The following is a 16,179-nucleotide window of genomic DNA, read 5'->3' on the forward strand; positions in this document are numbered from 1 at the left end:
TACCATTGATGGAGAAAACAAAATATTCCCATGACAAAAACAATTCAAACAGTACCTATCCACAAATCCAGCTTTGCAGAAGGTACTAGAAGGAAAACTCCATCCCAAAGGGTTCAAGCTACAACCAAAAGTACTCAGGAAATAGATAACTATACCATGGCAAAAACACAACTACACAAACGCTCAACTGGAACCAACATCAAAATTAAGACTCTTAACAGTCACTGGTCATTAATATCTCTCAACATTAATGGTCTCAATTCTCCAATAAAAAGACACAGACTAACTGAATGGGTGCATAAATAAGATCCAACATTCTTCTGCATTCAAGAAACACATCTCACCCATAATGAAAGGCATTACCTCAGGGTAAAAGGTTGGAAAAAAAAATTCCAAGCAAATGGTCACAAGAAGCAAGCAGGTGTAGCCATTTTAATATCGAACAAAATAGTCTTTCAACCAAATTAATCAAAAGGGATGCAGAAGGACATGTCATACTCATCAAAGGTAAAGTCAACCAAGATGACATCACAATTCTGAACATCTATTCTCCTAATACAAGGGCACCCACATTTGTAAAAGATCTGCTAAAAAACTTAAACCACACATCAATCCCCACACAATAATAGTGGGAGACTTCAACACCCCACTCTCACGGAAGGTAAGTCATTGAAACAGAAACTAAGCCGAGAAATAACATCATTAACCAATGCCATGGGTCAAATGGATCTAACAGATATCTATAGAACCTTTCACCCAAACAAGAAAGAATATACCTTCTTCTCTGCACCCATGGAACCTTCTCCAAAATTGATCACATCGTAGGTCACAAAGCAAGCCTCAACAGATACAAGAGGATTGAAATAATACCTTGTATCCTATCAGATCACCATGCTCTTAGGCTGCAATTCAACAACAACAGAAATAACAAAAGCCTACACGTACATGGAAACTAAACAACTCTCTGCTAAATGACACCTGGGTCAGGGAAGAAATAAAGAAAGAAGTCAAGGAGTTTCTGAAATTCAATGAAAGTAAGGAACAACATACCCAAATTTGTGGGATACACTGAAAGCAGTGCTAAGAGGAAAATTCATAGCACTAAGTGCCTTTAAAAAGAAACTGAAAACATTGCACATAAGCATCTTAACGACACAACTGGAAGCCCTAGAAAAAAAAAGAAGCAGAAACACCCAAAAGGAGTAGATGTCTGGAAATAATCAAACTCAGGGCTGAAATTAACAAATTAGAAACTAAGAAACAGTCCAAAGAATCAACAAACCAAGAGCTGGTTCTTTGAAAATCAACAAGATAGACAGACCGTTAGCCAAACTAACTAAAGGCAGAGGACAGTATTGAAATCAACAAAATCAGAAATGAAAAGGGAGACACAACAACAGACACTGAAGAAATACAAAGAATCATAAGATCCTAATTGAAGGCATATATGCCACAAAATTTGAAAATCTAGGGAAATGGACGATTTTCTTGATCAATTTCACTTGCCAAAGTTGAGTGAAGAACAGATAAACAAGCTAAATAGTCCCATTTCCCCTACAGAAATAGAAGCAATCATCGATGGTCTCCCAACCAAAAAAAAAAAAAAAAAAAAAAGCCCAGGGCCAGACGGTTTCAGTGCGAATTCTACCAGACCTTCAAGGGCAAGCTAATACCGATACTATTCAAGCTACTCCAAAAGATAGAAATAGATGGAACATTACCAAATTCATTCTATGAGGCCATAGTCTCATTGTTACCTAAACCTCACAAAGACTTAACAAAGAAAGAGAATTTCAGACCAATTTCTCTTATGAAATCGATGCAAAAATACTAAATAAATACTTGCAAAACGAATACAAGAACACATCAAATATATTATTCATCATGACCAAGTAGGCTTCATTCCAGGCATGCAGGGATGGTTTAATATACAGAAATCCATCAATGTAATCCACCATATAAACAAACTGAAAATAAAAAACCACATGATCATCTCTTTAGATGCAGGGAAAGCATTTGATAAAATCCAACACCCATTCATGTTTAAAGTTTTAGAGAGATCGGGGATACGAGGCACTTTCCTCAACATAATAAAGGAAGCCAATAGCCAAAATCAAAGTAAATGGTGAGATACTCAAGGAAATTTCTCTAAAATCAGGAACAAGGCAAGGCTGCCCACTCTCTCCTTATCTCTTCAATATAGTACTCAAAGTTTAGCCAGAGCAATAAGACAACAAAAGGAGATCAAGGGTATCCAAATGGGAAAGGAGGAAGTCAAATTATCCCTATTTGCAGATGATATGATAGTGTACATAAGTGACCCTCAAAATTCCACCAGAGAACTCCTACAGCTGATTGATAAACACCTTCAGCAAATTGGCTGGATACAAAATTAACTCAAAAAAGTCTGTAGCCTTCCTATACACAAATGACAAGCTTGCAGAGGAAGAAATTAGGAAAACCACCACCCTTCACATTAGCCACAAGCAATATAAAATATCTAGGAGTTACTCTAACTAAGCAAGTGAAGGACTTGTTTGAAAAAATTTCAAAACTCTGAAGAAAGAGATTAAAGATGACCTGAGAAGATGGCATGATCTTCCTTGCTCATGGATCGGGAGAATTAACATAGTATAAATGGCCATCCTACCAAAAGCAATCTACAGATTCAATGCAATCCCTATCAAAATACCTACACAATTTTTTAAAGACATTGAAAGTTCAATTCTGAACTTCATATGGAAAAACAAAAAACCCAGATTAGCTAAAACAATCTTGTACAATAAAAGGTGCTCTGGAGGAATCTCCATACCTGATCTCAAACTGTACTATAAAGCATAGTAATTAAAACAGCATGGTACTGGCACAGCAACAGGCTGGTTGATCAGTGATCGAATTGAAGACCCAGATATGAATCCACACACATATGGTCACTTGATTTTTGACAAAGAAGCCAAATCTAGTCAACGGAAAAACAATAGCATCTTCAACAAATGGTGCTGGTCTAACTGGATGTCTATGTGTAAAAAAAATGCAACTGGACCCATATTTGTCACCTTGCACAAAACTCAAATCCAAGTGGATTAAAGACCTAAACATAAAACCAGAGACACTAAGTCACTTAGAAGAAAAAGTGGGGAAGAGTCTGGAACATATTGGCATAGGAGACAACTTCCTGAACAGACACCAACGCCGAGGCCTTAATGTCAACAATTAATAAATGGGACCTCATGAGGCTGAGAAGCTTCTGTAAGGCTGGAGACACTGTCAAGAGAACAAAGCAACAGCCTACAGACTGGGAAAAGATCTTCATCAACCCTACATCTGATGAAGGTCTAATATCCAATTATAAAGAACTCAAGAAATTAAACACCACCAAACCAAGTAACCCAATTGAGGAATGGAGTTCAGAACTAAACAGAGACTTCTCAACAGAGGAATATCAAATGGCTGAGAAACACTTAAAGAAATGCTCAACGTCCTTAGTCATCAGGGAAATGCAAATCAAAACAACTCTGAGATTCCATCTTACACCCATCAGAATGGCTAAGATAAAAAATTCAAGCGATACCACATGCTGGCAAGGATGTGGGGAGAGAGGAACACTCCTTCATTGCTGATGGGAATGCAAACTAGTACAGCCACTTTGGAAATCTATCTGGTGCTATCTCAGAAAAATGGGAATAGGGCTTCCTCAAGACCCAGCTATTCCACTCCTTGGAATATAACCAGAAGAGGCTCCAGCACACAACAAGAAAATTTGCTCAACCATGTTCATAGCAGCCTTATTCATAATAGCCAGATCATGGAAACAGCCTAAGTGTCCCTCAGTAGAAGAATGGATAAAGAAACTGTGGTACATTTACACCATGGAATGCTACTCAGCTATTAAAAACAAGGAATTCCCGAAATTTGTGGATAAATGGATTGAGCTATAAATGATCATAATGAATGAGTTAACCCAGAAGCAGAAAGAATCAAATGGTATATACTCACTTATATCTGCATACTAGCCTAAGGGGCATGTCCCACGAAAGCCTTCACTTACCAGGAAACTGGGACAGAGGGGAGGACATCCTATTGGGACTCTAGATGAGAGAAGCATGGGAGAATAGCAAAGTAGAAGGATCCAGAGAATCCTAGAAACCTACAAGCAGAACATTATGATAGGCAGATTTGGGCCCGGGGTCCCACTCAAACTAAGGCACCATCCAAGGACAATACAGGCGGTAAACTTTAAACCCCTACCCAGATCTAGCCAATGGGCAGAACATTCTTCACAGTTGAGTGGAGAGTGGGATATGACTTTCTCACGTACTCTGGTGCCTCATATCTGACCACGTCCCCTGGACGGGGAGACCTGGTGGGACTCAGAGGAAGGATAGCAGGGTACCAAGAAGAGACTTGATACCATATGAGCATATACAGGCAGAGGAAATCCCCCTCAGTCACAGTCATAGTGGAGGGGAATAAGGGGAAAAAGGGAGGGAGGGGAAGAATGGGAGGATACAAGGGATGGGATAACTATCGAGATGTAACAAGAATAAATTAATAAAAAATAAAAACAACAAACAAACAAACAAAAAAACAGTATCACAAACGTGATTTCCTCTAAGAGCATATGTCATTTCAGTCATTTTACATGAGACATGTAAACTATGTCAGATTAACTATGATGACAAATCCAGCTTCCTAATTATATACAAAGGACAGAGTCGATGCTATAGAGCTTATAAAATTAGTAGGGCATTATCAAACTTTGCAAGTGTTTTTTCAGTAGAATCCAACCACCATTGTTCTTGATGTAATAATTAAAAAGTCTGATCATAAATAATAATTTTATTTTTAAAAATGTTTTATAATTTACATGGTGATATAAAATATTACATATTACAAGCTTTTGATATTTTTCTTAAAAAAAGAAGGGGTCCTATCTCATTAGGGGGTTGATTATATAAAATGAATATTACTGAGGAAAACATAAATAGAGCCAGCTTTCTCTGTTGGTAAGGGAAGGTTTTGTTTATTTATTGACACAGTATTTCATGTAGCCCAGATTGGCCTCAAATTCCCTATGGCACCGAGGATCATCTTGAACTCCTGACCTTCCTGCTCCCATCTCCAAGCCACTGCATTCAGCTGGAGAGGGAGTCACACAAGGGAATTCTAGAGCAAACTTTTCAGTGATGGTCTATGGTGTAGGAGGTGTTGTGTGTGCAACATGACGTTAGAGAGACAGAGCCGGTGAGCACTGGGATACTCACAGAGACGGCTCATTCCAGCAGAAGCAAGACTACCTAAAGCCAGATTGGCTTCTAAATACCATTTTTTACCTTTAAATTTCACCAATACTCTTTGAAGGGCTGATTCTAAAGTCTAAAGCCCAAAGAGCAGGTTGGGAAGACTGTTCAGTGGATAAAGGAGCTGCCAAGCCTGACAATCTGAGTTTGGTCCCCAGGACCCATCCCGGTAGAAGAACTGAATCTCATAAGCTCCCTCTGGCTTCCACATGTACATGTACAAGCGCATGTGCGGGTGTGCACATGTACACACACTGAAAGGCAAAAACAATGAAAACCACCAAAGGTCAGCTACAAGCATCTTACTGTGTCAGGAAGGAAGGATTCAAAGAAGGATGGATCAGTGACTTTTCTGTTATGTTAAATCCCACAAACAAGAGCAACTTGGAAGAGAAAGAGTTTATTTTAGTAAACAGTTCCAAAGGGGACACAGCGCATACTGATGGGGGACACAGTGCATACTGACGGGGAACATGGCGCATACTGACGGGGGACATGGCGCATACTGATGGGGACACGGCGCGTACTGACGGGGACACGGCGCGTACTGATGGGGGACCAGCGCGTACTGACGGGGGACACAGTGCGTACTGACGGGGACAGGGGGACACAGTGCATACTGACTGGGAAGGCATGGTAACAGGAGTGTGGGGCTGGTCTGGCAATCAGGAAGCAAAGAGACTACATTTCAGCTGCCAAAGGAAGGAGGGAGAAAAAGGAGGAGAAAGGGAGGGAGAGAAGGATCTCATAGCCCACCCCAAGTGACATATTTCTCCCAGAAAAACTGTATTTCCTAAGGTTTCCACAAGCTCCCAAACAGTACAAGCAACTGGAGACCAAGTGTTCAAACTCAGGAGCCTTTGGAAGACACTCCCATTTAAAACACCACACATGTGAACATGTTGAAAGGACCAGAGAGAGAGCTTAACTCTGGAAAAACAGCAACAGGAGTAACAGTAGATATATAAAACCTATTGAGTAAAAAAATATAGGGGACTGCACAGTGCAGCTTCCCTGGACTGTCATTCATGATGGGGTGCAACTCTGATGTAGCACAGCTGCAACAGGGTCATGTAGCATCCTAAAATGTCTGTGTTGGCTCAGCCTTTAATTCCTAAGCCCGCTGAGTGGAACACAGGCTCACGAGGCCAATTTGCTCATCAGACATGGACCAGGACAGCAGAAGGCTCCCAGCTGACCAAAACTCATAGTGCTGCTAACTGTCAGCCTTCAACAGGAGGAAACCTACCTACCTTCCTTCCATCTTCCTTCCTTCCTTCCTGCCCTGCCTCTCTTTTTCCTTTCTCCCTCTCAGAGGCAATACTGAAAACAGAGGCTGCTGGTGTAATATAATGATGTAATGTTCAGCCATAAATGAAAAAAAAATCCAGATATTTATATTGCTCCCTCAAGGGTAAGACTATTACTGAAGAGAAGGCAGAAAGGATATAAGAGCCATAGAAGAGACCGAGGGTTGTATACCCAGACTCCTTTCTGGAGAGTGGAAGGACGCTCACTAAGCATGACAATTCACCAAGCCCCTCCCCAGTGTTATATATGCAATAAACAGTGACTGTGGGACAGTCACTCAGAACCCTCCTCATATACTTCTATAAATAACCCCAATCTCAATAAACATATTGATTTACCAAGCCAAGTAAAAAGTTTAAAATAAATATAAATAAAAATAATTCATTAATCTATTTTGATATGGTAGGTCAATAACTAGGTGACCTAACTAAATGGAAAAGTGGAAAGATAATTGTAGCAAAATGACATCTAATAATCGCGAGGATGTGGACAGAGGGGAACAATCCCTCACTGCTGGGGGAGTACAAGCTTGTAAAACCACTCTGGAAAGCAATATGGAGCTTTCTCAGAAAAACGGGAATAAGAAGTTGCACACTTCTGACATGCGGTGAAACATTCCAAGAGTCAGGGCTGGGGGCATGACAAGAAAAGATCAGACCAAAGCAAAACTTCTGGGATCAAAAAGGCTTAATTGATCGTGCCCCTCCAGCTCTGCACCCACATCACACAAAGCCTCTCGCGTGGCTGACCCAGCTCACCTCAGTGGGAATGCCATGGTTCTGGCATCTCCAGCCCCTAGTGCTTTCATCACTTTCATGCAGTGATCCGCAGGACCTCCCTACAGACACCGAGGAAACATGAGCAAGTGAGTGTCTGTCTCCTCTCTCTGTCTGCTGATGCAGTGAGACCAGCTGCCCTGAGCACCAGCCACAACGCCTTCCCTTCCTTGAGTGACTGTGCTCTAGAACTGCAAGCCAGTAAGCCCTTCCTTCCTTCTGGAGCACCCTCTCCTCAGGTGTTCTGTCATAGTAACAGCAATAGCCAAAAGATCTTATTTGGTCCCAAGTTTCAGCAATTATGAGTAAGAAAGGATTTATTTTAAACAAAATTTAGCTATTGAATATATGTTTTTTTAATATAAAGATACTCTTTGTTTTGTTTTGTTTTGGTGTGGTGTGGTGTGGTTTTCAAGACAGGGTTCCTCTGTGTAGGCTTGGCTATCCAAGAACTCTCTTTGTAGATCAAACCAGTCTGCCCTCTATTATAGTTGAGGAGGAAGCTAATATACCATGTTTATGAGGACACAATTTGAATTTTATTTCTATATGTTGCAAGCCACCAGTAACTCAATTAGAAGTTAAAGAATATATTCATTTAGTACTTCTATAAATTTATAGAGGAATACAAAACAAACAGACACACAAACATCTGTAATAGATCCCCAATAGAAAACGCTAAAATAAACCAAAATTAAAAACAACAGCAACAACAAATCCAAAAGAGCTCCATGTAGTTTACACAGAGAAGGATGGCTCCAAACTAGGAAGGTAAATTATGGGCCAACTTAGATTTTAGAGACACTTTTCTTTATGGCATACTGTTAATTTCTAAGAGATTTCCCATAGGATAGAAAAAGATTGACATAGAAGCAGAGATGTTACCTGTGGTCTTTGATAAATGACTCTGGCATAGAAGCTGCAGCGCGTACCGTGCTCATCAGTCTGGAAAGGCATACAAAGACTAAAGTATCACACAAGGCACACAGAATCAATAAAAGGATTTCAAGGACTTGTCAGAGATACAGCCCTACCTGGAGGATTTCCCGTAAGCAGTGGATAACTGGAGGCTGGTAAAGCTTAGACATAGGGTCTCTTTCAATTGCATCGATTTGTCCCAGATTTGGATGTGCAGAGAAGACATAACAGAAGATAGGAGGAGGCAGATGAGTCTTTGTCTGTTTTGCATAAAGGAAATCACAGAATAAGACTATCTTGCTAAAAGATTCAGAAAATACTATTAACGTAAATTCTTTAGTGTACACATGATTATGCGATCTTAGCTTGGGAGGCAGAAACACAAGGATTACAAGTTCAAGGAAGGCCTGCCTGGGCTACAGGAGGAGTGCATATCCAGCCTTCCTCACTCAGTGAGACTTATGTAACTCAGTGCTAAAGCACTTACCTAGCATGAAGGAGGTCCTAGCTTCAAGTCCTGAGACTGGAATGAAGACACACACACACACACACACACACACACACACACACCAGAGGAGGAGGGGGTGTACTGAGGGAGGGAAGGAAAGAGAGAGAGAGAGAGAAGGAGAGAGAGAGAGCGCGCACCCAAAGCAGCCTCCCTGATGATCGAGCCCAAGGCCAGTAGAAGAAACCATTAGAACGCTGGCCCAGGAAAGGAGCGCAGTAAATCCTAGAAGACATTCACATATCACTCCAGACAAAGGAACTAGTTGCACAGTTCTTCTGCCCAAGGAATGGCATGGGCTGTAGAACTCTGCTCCTGAAAAGGGCAGTTGTCTGTACCCTAGAGAGTTTTCTAAGGTTGGGCTTACCTCTTCCCTGGGCTGGCCATAGGAAGGCTTGGTCAGAGGTATCCACTGGGGGCCACATAGTGTCAATTAAACTGAAGAGCCCTGGTGTCCTGAAACAAAAAAGGACACTGTTGGAAGTATTCATCAACAAACAGTTGTCAATAAAGAACCAGACAGTGCACTTAAGGAAGACAGTTCTGTACATTGTGATGGACCTGCACACAGCATGCCATCACTGAAATGGATATGCAGAAAGCACCTGAGGAGCAGGCATGCACCTCTCAACTCCAGTACATGGACCCTTAGGTGGGGAGATCAAGAATATTCTGGAAACCTACCAATAGCAGCAGCAACAACAACAACAACAAAAACCAAACACAAAAATAATGGTTAAAAAACAGGGCTAGAGAGATGGCTCAGTAGCTAAGAAGACTGCTGCTCTTTCAGAGGACTTGGGCTCAATGTCCAGTACCCACATGGCAGCTCACAGCTGATGTGGACTCCAGTTCCAGAGGATTGATAGCCTCACACACAATACATGCAGACAATACACCAATGCACATAAAATAAAAATAACTATATAAAAAGCCAAATAGTAAAACCACAAACCTTAAGGATAAAGTCATAGTTATCTTGCTAATGAAAAGCAAGCAACAAATTAAAATGTCATTATCTACATACAGTGACTAGATGTTATGAAATGTTCTGGGTGATTATCTAAGAACGGTTTAGAGGCAATATTTATATTTCAATTGGATTGTTTCATATGTATGTATATATATTATTTTCTAGAAATGGATATATATAAATAAATTTATTAAAACATTTACAGTAAATCATATAAACCATGTACACCTTGTGTGTGTGTATATATATATATATATATATGTGTGTGTGTATATATATATATATGTGTATATATTATATATATAATTATTACTACTATTGTGCATGTAGATGATGTATATGTGGGTGCATGTGCCACAGTGGAAGCATTTTTATCACTGAGTCACTAGATGGCCATTGCTTTCTGAATTTTGAACAAAACTTTAGGCTGGTGGTACGTATATTTTAATCCTAGCACAGCCATTACTCAATGGCTCACAGTTTTGTGTTTGAGATAGTATCTTACGTTGCTTAGGCTGGCCTCAAACTCCATAGGCAGCTGAAATGGCCTTCAACTTCTTCCTACTGCCACTTCCCAAATGCTCTGTTACAGGCATGCAGCACTGTCTCCCATTTAGGCAGTCCTGGGGACGAAACCAAAGGCTTTGTGCATGCTGGAAAACATTTTATTAACTAAGAGCCTAGCTAGCCCTGTTTTTCAAAAACAGATATACAGATCCCTTTCTAACTTACATACAATGGAGTTATGTTTGATAAACTCATTGTAAATTGAAAAATACCGTGTGTCAAAAATTCATGCAGGGGCTGGTTCAGTAATTAGGTTCTCAGTGCCAACATTGGAAGGCTCATGACCACTTGTACCTCCAGCTCCCAGGGATTTGTGGTGATTTGAATAAGAATGGCCCCATATGCTCATATGTGTGAAAGCTAGTCATTGGGAGTGGCATGACTTAGGAGGAGCTGGGGGTGTGGCCTTTAGTAGGTGTGGCCTTGCTGGAAGAAGTGAGTCACTGGGGGTGGGCTTCGGGGTTCTTCAACACCATGTCAGCCTGTGTGCTGCTGTGCTCTCCTAGCCTGCACTCCGCAATATGATGACAATGGACTAGCTTCTGTAACTGTATGCAAGCTCCAATTAAACGTTTTCTTTTACGAGTTGTTATGGTAATGGTGTCTCTTCATAGGAACAGACCATACTCTACTATACTTGTAGTGTGCATAAACATATACAGGTACTCACACATACACATAAAAAGAGAAATCTCAAAAAACCCTAATCTGCCTAACTTCCCAAGCTTGGCAACAGTGCTCATGAGCAGGGCGAGCTGCTTCCCCTGCAGCTGCAGAGTGTGGGTGGGAGCTGCAGTCTTCAGAAAAACAAAGATTTGAAGTTGAAGCCAGGTGTGTTACTCATACCTGTAATCCTAAGCATGTGGAAAGCTTAGGCTAGAGGATGTCTGCCAATTTCAATCCAACCTCAACTACATAATGAAACCCTGTCTCAGAACCCTCTTTCCCACAAAGTATTTGTTGCATGCACATCACTTTTGTCCCATCATAATATCAAGAAATTATTAAATTGAACCCCTGTAAGTCAGGGACTGTGTGTTACTTGTAGGGTAAGAAAAGTTATCTAGCATAATATACAGCCAAGTAGTCTCCAAATAATCTATGAGTCCATTATATGTTGTGGCCTTATATTTGTGTTTCTAAGATCCAGCCCCAATTCCACCTTTACAAACCCTGTGAAACGTTACCCCTGGACTGCGTGTTTCCTTTCTGTAAACGGTGATGTCTGTTGGTGTTATTGCAAGGAATAAAGAAATGAGCAAGAAAGCCAAGAACATCCCTCAGGTGCTGGAATGCATACCTAACAGGCACAAAGCCCCTTGTTCCACGCCCAGCACTACACAGGCCGTGGCAGCACACACCTGCAATGCTGTACTCAGGGAGCGGAGGCAGCATGGTCAGATATTCAAACAGATTTGACACTAGGTTGAACTATATGACCTTATTTTTTAAAAGGCACCTATAAAAATTCCTAGTTTTAGAGCAGGTACCTACCAGGTTATCCATCTTACGTTGCTGTACTTAATAGTGTTATGATTAGAGCCATACATTTTGTGCTATTTTTGCTGTCAAGTGTTTCTAGTTTAAGTAAAGCAATAGTCTCTCATTATAGCCCAAGGCTGGCCTGGAATACTATGTGCTATGGTCTCTGGAGAGGTAGCATCCAGAAGTATGATCACTCTCCACTTAATACAGATTTTAATCCCAGAGTTCTTTGTGAAGAAACAGAATACAAGCAGTAGAGGAGACCAATGCACAGAGACACTCCTTTGGTATGACAATAAAGGGAGAGTGTGCAGCTCAGTGGCACAGCACTTGCCCAGAGCACCAGTAAAACGGAACAGTTCTTCCTAGAGAGTAAATAGAAAATGTTAGAGTTCTGCAACGAGTTCAATCCATGAAAACAGGCTTCTGTGGCCAGTGAGGGTTGTGTGTGGCATCTTGGTGGTTTGGCTATGAGAGCTCTCAGCTGCAGAGTATAGGGGACAGGAAAATGACAAAGATTAATACACAAAAAAGGAAATCTCATGGCACCCCACCTCTAAACAAACAACTACAGACACTAAGGAATGCTGAGGGGAAAGAAACAGCTTTTCCTAGTGATGAGTCCCTTGATTGGTTATCCAATACCAAATGGAATTAGACACATGCAAGTAACTCTAAGCACAATGAACAAGTTGTGGTTTTATATTTATGCAGTGTGTGTGTGTGTGTGTATGTTTGTTTGTGTGTGTGTGACAATGACAAAGAAAAAGAGAAAGTGGTTATGTATTTGAAATGGAGTAAGGGGGTGAAGGGTTAGGAGGAGGGAAGAAAATGAGAGAAATGATGTAATGATATTTCAATAAAGAAAAAACTGAAAAAATATAATGTGATAACTTTTCAAAGAATTAATAAAAACAATCAGAACTAGTATTCAGGACCAGACTATTATCAATAACCACCAAATTTTGTTGCAGAAATACAAAGAGGTTGGGAGGAAATAAATGTCTGGTGGGGGGAATGTAGTGGTTTGAAGGAGAAATATCACTCATGCACTCAGGGATTTGGACACTTTGTGACTGGGTTTGAGGAGATTATGGATCTTTAGGGTGTTGAGCCTTGCTGAAGGAAGTTTACTAGGGGTTTTCACAATAGGTTCTTATTTAAATGCTAATCTTTAAAAGGGTGATTAAGTGGCTATTTAGTGATTAATATGTAGAACATAAGTTGTGCTGTGAATACACTATTAAGGAGCGTGTCAGGCCCCTGAGGCTGGACTTAACAGCTGTTGTGAACTACCTGATGTGGGAGCTGCAAACTAAACTTTGATCCTCTGTAAGAGCCAGAGCTTTTTACATGAACTATCTTTGCACAGAAATGAGTGAAATGGAAACAAACAAAGAAAGGAGCAATAACAAACAACATGAATATAGAGAATCAATAAAGAACTGGCTCTTGAAAAAAATTAACAAGATTGGCAAACTGTAGCCAAATGAACCCAAAGAAAGAGAAAACCAAAATTAATAAAAGAAATAAAAAGGGTAAGTCGCTGAGGTGGCTCAGTGTTCTGCGTGGCTGCTGCAGTAGGAAAAGCAGAAAGGAGATTAAATCTCTTACTACGGAGACCGACCAGCTGAAGAACTGTGGTTACTTAGAAGTTTCTCCAAGTTTGGAACAACTATGAGAAGAAAATTTAAAATTGAAGTATAGGCTGGACACTTCTCAGAGGATTCTTCAGGCAGAAGGGAGAAGACCAACTAAAACTATGACGAACACCAATGGCCGCCTGCAGGGAGTGTTTGGCTGTGCCATCAAGGCTGCGTACCCAGACCTGGACAGCTCTCCTCTGCTCCTAACACCTAGTCAGCAGGCCAAATTTGGAGACTGTCAATGTAATAATGCCATGAGTATTTCTCAGATGCTCAAAACGAAGGATCAGAAAGTTAATCCTACAGAAATTGCTGAAAACATTACTAAACACCTGCCAAACAACGAATATATTGACAAACTGAAATTGCCGGTTCTGGTTTCATTAACGTGCACTTCTGAAAGGATTCTGTGTCAGAACAGTTGACCGATCTCCCAGTAAATGGGCTCAATTCCCTGCTCTTGGAGAGAATATAAAGGTTATAGTTGACTTTTCCTCTCCCGATGTAGCTAAAGAGACACATGTTGGCCACTCCGGTCAACTATCATAGGAGAAAGTTTGTATTGCCTCTTTGAACTTGCAGGACATGATACCTCAGGTTAAACCATGCAGGAGGTTGGCGGACCCAGTTTGACATGCTCATTGCTCACCTGCAAGACAAATTTCCAGATTCCTATTGGGGATGTTCAGGCCTTTTATAAGGAGTCCAAGAAGAGGTCTGATGCTGAGGAGGAATTTAAGAGCAAGCCTATCAGTGTGTGTTTTTGCTGCAGGGTAAAAACACAGATATCATAAAAGCCTGGAAGCTCATCTGTGATGTCTCCTGTGAAGAGTTTAGTAAAATCTATGATGTATTGGGTATCACTTTAATAGACGGAGGAGAGAGAGTTCTTCTATCAAGACAGGATGAATGATGCTGTAAAATATTTGAGGATGAAGGATTTGTACAAGTAGATGGCGGCAGAAAAACTGTGTTCATACCTGGGTGTTCCATACCATTAGCCATAGTGAAATCAGATGGGGGCTGTACTTCTGACCTGGCTGCTATCAGACAGAGAATATTTGAAGAAAAAGCAGGTAAGATTATTTATGTGGTGGACAATGGACAAGCGACACATTTCTAGGCCATATTTGCTGTTGCTCAGACGACTGGCTGGTATGATTCAAAAGTAACTCGAGTGGCCCATGTTGGATTTGGTGTGGTGCTAGGCGAAGACAAAACGTTTACAACACTGTCAGGTGAAACTGTGCACCTTGTGGACCTGCTGGAAGAAGGGCTAAAACAGTCCATGGACAAGCTAAAGGAGAAAGAGAGGGAAGAGGTCTTAACTGAAGAGGAGTTGAAAGTGGCTCAGACATCTGTCGCGCACGGCTACATCAAATATGTTGGCCTTTCCCACACTCGCCTCCATGATACATCTTCTGCCTTGACAAGGTGCAGGATGACAGGAAACACGGCTGCTTACTTGCTGTCTGCTTTCACTAGAATCAGGTCTATGTCTTGTCTGACCAATACTGATGAGGAGATGCTGCGAAAGCTGCCCTGGAAACCAAGGTAGTTTTGGACCACCTGTTGTGACCAAGGGGTTTGATATACTGGGAATAAAACCCGCCCAAAGGACGTAATTTTACCAAAGTGGCAATTAGTACTGTTTGCTTTTTAAACAATCACGTGGACACAAAAGTAGTAAAGGAATTTCACAATTAAAAAAAAAAAGATATAAAAAGGGAGACATTACAATAGGTATCAAAGAAAGTCTATTTCAAAACACCTTGCTCCACTAAATTGGAACACATAAATGAAACAGACTCACCACAAACCTTTAAATGGCTAACAGCAATATTAATTATTTTGTAGAAGAGCAAAAGAGGCAGTGCAGCCTGGGAGAGAGAGCAGAGTGTGGCCGGGATCAAATCATAGAGGAATTACTAGAAACACACAAAGAGATGAGAGATAAAATGGGGCTTCTGCTTCATTGAAACAATGCTAATCAACTTTTACAGAGTATTATCATGATTTTTTTTATTTGGATGCAGGGTCTTGAGATGTAGCCCAGGCTAACTAATCTCAAATTCATGTCTATTCTCCTGCCTCCGCCTCCCCAGTACTGGACTTATACCCAGTCAGATTATTTAAAAAATACAGAAAGAGGCAGCATCTTTGGCCTCAGAACTCCACACTGTAATTTATAGTGACTAATAGATGATGAATGCCATTCAGAAAAGGAACTGCCCAAAACAGGGCAGCCACGATCTCTACCCACCATCGTACACTGGAGGGTGAATGCAAGTCTCCCTTCTTAGCACAGTCTCCTAAAGACACTTACTGGCTTGCCTGCTCTGTTATCCTGGGTTCAGTTTCCCTGTCTGAGTCTGCTTATGTGTTAGATCCCCTTTAAGTGCTCTTGCTTCCAGACTCAACACTCGCATAACTCTCACTAGAGCCAAGGTTTTGCACTTCTGGAGACTGGCCTTTCTAGATAGCAAGGCTCCAAATAGAGAAGGTTGCTGACAGACCAAGAAGCTACTTTTGCCTTAAGTGCTAAGGAAGCCCATTGTTCCTTATCCAGGCATGCTCTCTGGACACTGAAGAATAGTCTCCTCAGCCTTACTTAGCATCTTTGGGTCTGGTCTGGATTGTAGTATGTTTATCCTGTACCATATGGCTAATATCCACTTATAAGTGAGTACATACCTCA

General features: G+C 41.0%; 1 protein-coding gene and 1 pseudogene across 1 annotated transcript in view; one reads left to right on the forward strand and one right to left on the reverse strand.

Moving 5' to 3' along the window:
• Window positions 1–16,179, reverse strand: part of Spidr (scaffold protein involved in DNA repair) — a 333,822-nt gene that overhangs the window by 101,107 nt on the left and 216,536 nt on the right. The gene's annotated exons all lie outside the window — the stretch shown is intronic.
• LOC127193192 (arginine--tRNA ligase, cytoplasmic-like) lies at window positions 11,572–15,159 on the forward strand (annotated as a pseudogene).

Source organism: Acomys russatus, chromosome 8, assembly GCF_903995435.1.
Source record: "Acomys russatus chromosome 8, mAcoRus1.1, whole genome shotgun sequence".
Taxonomy (NCBI): Eukaryota; Metazoa; Chordata; class Mammalia; order Rodentia; family Muridae; genus Acomys; species Acomys russatus.